The sequence below is a fragment of the Otolemur garnettii genome, unplaced genomic scaffold (genome assembly GCF_000181295.1).
Source record: "Otolemur garnettii isolate 467f Iridium unplaced genomic scaffold, OtoGar3 scaffold00219, whole genome shotgun sequence".
In the NCBI taxonomy this organism is placed as follows: domain Eukaryota; kingdom Metazoa; phylum Chordata; class Mammalia; order Primates; family Galagidae; genus Otolemur; species Otolemur garnettii.
The window spans coordinates 28666-34769 of record NW_003852614.1 but is presented as its reverse complement, the minus strand read 5'-3'; the positions used below and the strand labels follow the sequence as shown (position 1 = coordinate 34769).

At 41.3% G+C, this 6104-nt stretch overlaps 2 pseudogenes; one reads left to right on the top strand and one right to left on the bottom strand.

Moving 5' to 3' along the window:
• The first annotated feature begins 919 nt into the window (after positions 1–919).
• On the top strand, positions 920–1705 carry LOC100958979 (annotated as a pseudogene).
• Positions 1706–3886: 2181 nt separating this feature from the next.
• LOC100958666 lies at positions 3887–4376 on the bottom strand (annotated as a pseudogene).
• Positions 4377–6104: the final 1728 nt, after the last annotated feature.

Below are 6104 nucleotides of genomic sequence, written 5' to 3'. Positions count from 1 at the left end.
AAAAGAGGTGAATGACCTCCACAAAAAAAAAAAAAAAAAAAAAAAAAATTACAAAACTCTAAGAAAAGAAATAGCAGAAGATCATGGTTATGGTTTGGAAGAATCAACATTGTCAAAATGTCTATACTTCCCAAAGCAATCTACAGATTCAATGCAACCCCCATTAAAATGCCAACATCATACTTTGAAAATTTGGAAAAAATAATTCTTCATTGTGTATGGAACCAGAAAAAAAACCCTGTATAGCCAAGGCAATTGTTAGTAATAAAAATGATGCTAAAGGCATCACTCTACCAGACTTTAGGCTGTACTACAAGGCCATAGTGATGAAAACAGCAGGGTATTGGCACAAAAATAGAGACAAAGACATTTGGAACCAAATAGAAAACTATGAGATGAAAATAACATTACATCCACCTGATCTTTGATAAACTGAGCAAGAACATAAACTGGGGGAAAGAATCCCTATTCAATAAATGGGGCTGGGAGAACTGATAACCACATGTAAAAGACTGAAACTGGACCCGTACCTTTCACCACTTATAAACATTGATTCAAGATGGATAAAACATTTATATCTAAGGCATGAAATGATAAAAATCCTCAAATAAAGTGTGGGGAAAACACTTGAAGATACTGGCCTGAGGAAAGATTTTTATGAAGAAGACTTCCACGAGTATTGTAACAACAACAAAATAAACAAATGGGACACCGGATGTGCGCTTTCCAATACCTGGTGAGATTCAGTGCCCATTTGGACTCTCACAAGAAAGATGGCAGCACAGGCACCAACATCAAAAGCTTCTGAGTATTGGTATTCTCATCCAGCATATGCAAGATACTGGGACAAATGGGACACCAGATGCCCGCTTCCAGTACCTGCTGAGATTCAGTGCCCATTTGAACTCTCACAAGAAGGATGGCAGCACAGGCATCAACATCAAAAGCTTCTGAGTATTGGTATTCTCACCCAGCCTATGCAAGATACGCAGCATATGCAAGCTATCCAATGGCTTGGATGCGAAACCACCAGAATGCCTACAGAAAGACCATGTAATTCTATTTCAATTTTTCACAGCATCTCCCTTCTCCAGCTTCTTCCCCAAGTTCTTGTGATAATGAGGCTAGAGATCCTCAGTCTTTTGGTGACCATCACTTAGCCCAGCAGGACTACCACCGCAGTTCACAATTCAGAAGGTCTAGGCAGCAGTGACACATTAGCAGGAGGTTCCAGGTATCCTCAAAAGAAGACCAAACTTTCTCCCAAGATGAGGAGGTAGAGACTGAGTCAGACAGGGAATAGAATGTGACCTGAGCAACATGGTAATCACAGAGGAGCTCCGCCAGTATTTTGCAAAGACCAAGAGGCACAGAGAAGAATGACGGCGGCGGCAGCAGCTGGATGCACAGCGCCTGGATGACTATGTGAATGCTGACCATGACCTATGCTACAACCTCCATAGGTCAGTCAAACCCCCCACTGAGAGGCCAGGCAAGCGGCGGAAGGCTGAGATGAAGCTCTTGTATGGGGACAGCGCTGCCAAGATCCAGGCCATGGAGGCTTCAGTGCAGCTGAGCTTTGACAAGCACTGTGACAGAAAGAAGCCCAGGTACTGGCCTGTCAGTCCCCTGAAGTTCTGAGCCCTGGGCTCAGGGACCCCTGTGAGTGCTGTCTGCACAAGGTCCCCAGACTCACCCCCTTCCTTTTGGGTATACTCCTTTCATCTCTTCTTCCCTACAGTTATCAGGAAAAAGGAACTTTATGCTAAGATACTACCATGCTCACCAGAGTCCCAGTGGGCATTCATAGGGTAGAGTTATTACTCCAGTCACTTAGAATTCAGCGGGACCTATACTGTTGCCAACATGAGAAATTTTCTGACATAAGATGATAATTTTGTATCTCCTGCATTGGTTTCTGGTGCTGATAACTGTTCAGTTCATTAAAGTTCTTGCCTAAAAAAAAAATAAACAAATGGGACTTAAACTGAATAGCTCTGTATAGCTAAGGAAACAACAACCTTCAGGTAAACAGACAACCTTCAGAATGGGAAAAGATATTTGAATATTCTGAATCAGACAAAAGCTTTATAACTAGGATCTATAGAGAACTTGAATTAATCAACAAAAAAAGAGCCAACAATCCCATATATCACTGGGCAAGAGACATAAACAGAACCTTCTCTAAAAAAGACAGACAAATGGCTAACAAAGATATGAAAAAATGCTCATCATTTCTAATCATCAGAGAAATGCAAATCAAAACCACCCTGAGATATCACCTAAGCCCAGTGAGAATGGCCCACATCATAAAGTCTCAAAGCTTCAGATACTGGCATGGATGTGGAGAGAAGGGAACACTTTTACACTGTTGGTGGGATTGCAAACTAATAAGACCTTTTTGGAAGAAAGCATGGAGAAACCTCAAAAAACTCAAATTAGACCTCCCATTTGATCCAGCAATCTCATTACTAAGCATCTACCCAGAAGAAAAAAAAAACCTTTTATTATAAGGACATTTGCACTAGACTGTTTATCACAGCTCAATTTACAATTGCCAAAATGTGGAAACAACCTAAATGCCTACCAACCCAGGAATGGATTAACAAGCTGTGGTATATGTATACCATGGAACACTATTCAGCCATTAAAAAGACGGAGACTTTGGGCAGTGCCTGTGGCTCAGTGAGTAGGGCACCGGCCCTATATACTAGGGATGGTGGGTTCAAACCTGACCCCGGCCAAACTGCAACAAAAAAATAGCCAGGCGTTTTGGTGGGTGCCTGAAGTCCCAGCTACTTGGGAGGCTGAGACAAGAGAATCACCTTAGCCCAGGAGTTGGAGGTTGCTGTGAGCTGTGATGCCACGCACTCTACCAAGGGTGACAAAGTAAGACTCTGTCTCTACAAAAAAATAAAAATAAAAAATAAAAAAGATGGAGATTTTATAACTTTTGTATTAACCTGGGTAGAGGTAGAATACATTCTCTATAGTAAAGCATCACAAGAATGGAGAAGCAAGAATCCAGTGTACTCAATTCTAATATGAATGCAGTAGATTAACTAATTCAAGGTGGGTGATAGGGGAATGAGGAGTAGGGAGAGGGGAAGAGGGGGAACGGGGGTCATGGGGTATGGCACACCTCTTGGGGGCGGGACACACTACTAAGTTAGACTTTACCTAACAAATGCAATCAGTGTAACCTAATTCTTTGTACCCTCAATGAATCTCAAACAATAAAAAAAAAAAAACTCCACCTTAGCCTTTACTTCTTGCTTGCACTGAGCCTAGAGAGCAGGCATAAATGAAAGTTTAGGGTCTTTTCAGAACTTTTCTAAGCATGCATCCTTCCCTGGACATGCATATGGCTTTCTAAATTCTCTGGTAAACATGGGTGCTTTTGAATGCTGTAATTTCCCTCTGTCCCCAGCTTTTCCACATAATCTTTCAACACTCTTTTCCATGACTCGATAATAATCCTTTGTTGCTAGAGATTATGAATTGTTTGGGCATTTTTTTTTTTTAGGATACATTAAAATTTGGTTTAATAATTCTTTGCAGCAAAAAAAAAAATTCACATTTGTAGTGAACGAACAACAAACATTTTTAGGCTATTATTTTTAACTACCATCCCATGAATTCATAGGGAAGAGGCTCCAGTAGCTCAGGGAGGCACCTTGCCATTGAATGTGACAAAACACTGATTGACTTTTGAATTCATGGGAAATAGGTTCCAGCACCTTGTATCACTGTTACACGGGGTCTAATTGGTTATCCTGTGTGCTATGCTGTACACCTATTATGCCATGAGCTCATGGAGAGTAAATATGTTCTTGCACCTAAAAGCATGAGTCCACTGGCACTCCTGTGTGCTATGTTATATGCTTTATGCCATGAATTCATAGGGAAGGGGTTCCAGGAGCTCAGGCTCCTTTCCGTTGGTTCTCACAAAGTGGTCTTCTCTGGGTGGAGCAGGCTGGCGCTTCAGTTGAACCCAGGTACCTTTCTCTTTGGCTTCCTTCTTTTTCTGATCATTTTCCTTCACATGTTTCAGGAAGCTATCTCGGCTCTTAGAGTGCTTAATATGCTCAATACGAACATTAATCCTCTTGGCAAGAATCTTGCCCTTAACTTGTTTGTTTACAACAATGCCAACAGCATGCTGGGTGACTTGTAGACTCTTCCAGTTTTGCCATGGTAACATTTGTGTAGCATGCTTTTTTGAATAGTACCCATTCCTTTGATGTCTACAATATCACCTTTCTTGTAGATTCGCATGTATGTGGCCAAAGGAACAACTCATGTTTTCTAAAAGGCCTAGAGAACATGCATCGGGTGCCTCTCCTTTTTCCCTTTGTGTTCGTAATTTTGGTGAATTACTGGAAGATGGCGTCTCCGGCCGAAAGCTGTTTGGGCAATTTTTAAAAGAAATATCTGCCTGCTTTTCTTTCATGAGTTCCGAATAAGGTGATTTGGCTAGCCCCTAGACAAGGTGGAATAGACAAACAAAATTCTCTGAGGTATGTCTGTTCTGCTCTTTTCCAAAGCAGGGACCAGAGTCTCTCACTGGGAATGTAGACTGCCACTGAACCAGGTAGGGTACCAGGGTGAGAATAAATATAAATACCACAATTATTTCCTACAATTTTTAAGTTGCATTTTTCTCAGTTCAGCATTTACTTGGTTGCTGTAAGTTTTAACTATTTTCCAGAATTCTGAGCAAGTTGTTTTTGATAGGTTTTGCTTGTTTTTTTGTTTCTATGGAGGGCCTGGGCCTTGGAGCAACCTACATCACCACTGGCTGATGTAGGTCATACCAACTGACTCTTTTTAAGGATACAAAACGTACTCAAGGTAGAAAGTATAGTTTTTCCACAAATGGCACTGCAATATTTGGGTATCCACACACAAAAAATATTCTGAGGGTAAATAGGTAAATGTTATACCTTATACAAAACTTAATTCACTACCACCTAATGGGTACAATGTAGGGCATATGGCACTCTTCCTGGGTGAAGAACGCAACCACAACTTGAATATTACCTAACAAATGTAAACAATGTAACCCAATTATATGTGCCCTTACATTAATCTGAAATCTAAAAGCCCTAATTCAGAATGTAAAACATAAAACTGTAAACTCTTTAGAAGAAAATGTAAGAGAAAATCATCCTGACCTGAGGTTAGATGAAGAACTCTTAGAAATAACATCAAAAGCCTCATCCATAGAGGCCATGGATTTTAAAGTGTATTTCACCAAAATTTAAAACTTTTGCTCCAACAAAGACCCTGTTACAAGAATTAAAAGACAGACATAGAAAGGGAAAAAAAACTTATTTTTTTGAGACAGAGTCTCACTATGTCACCCTTGGTAGAGGGCTAAGGCAACACAGCTCACAGCAACCTCAAACTCTTGGGCTCAAGCGATTCTCTTGCCTAAGCCTCCTGAGTAACTAGGACTACAGGTGCCCACCACAATGCCTGGCTATTATATTGTTGCAGTTGTCATTGTTGTTTAGCAGGCCCAGTCCAAACTCAAACCCACCAGCCTTGGTGTTTGTGGCTGGGGCCCTACTCACGGAGCTACAGGCACTGAGCCAGTGGGAAAATATTTTTTTTTTTGAGACAGAGTCTTCACTTTATTGCCCTCAGTAGAGTGCCAAGGCATCACAGCTCACAGGAACCTCAACCTCTTGCCTCAGCCTCTCGAGTAGCTGGCAATACAGGCACCCACCACAACGCCTGGCTATTTTTTTGTGGCAGTTTGGCTGCAGCCGGGTTCAAACCTTCCACCATCAGTATATGGGGCCGGCACCCTACCCACTGAGCAACAGGTGCCACCCATGGGAGGAAAAAAGAATATATATATATATATATTATTGAATGATAACTGTGTACATTAATGCACTTCTGGGGTACAGCGTGGGGTTTTCATACACAATTTGAAACAGTTCCATCAAACTGGTTAACATAGCCTTCATGTCATTTTCTTAGTTATTGTGTTAAAACGTTCATATTCTACTCTTAGAAAGATTCACTTGTACCCTTGTAAGATAAACCTCAGAAGTGATCCCTCCAATCCCCCTCCCTCAACCCATTCCCCC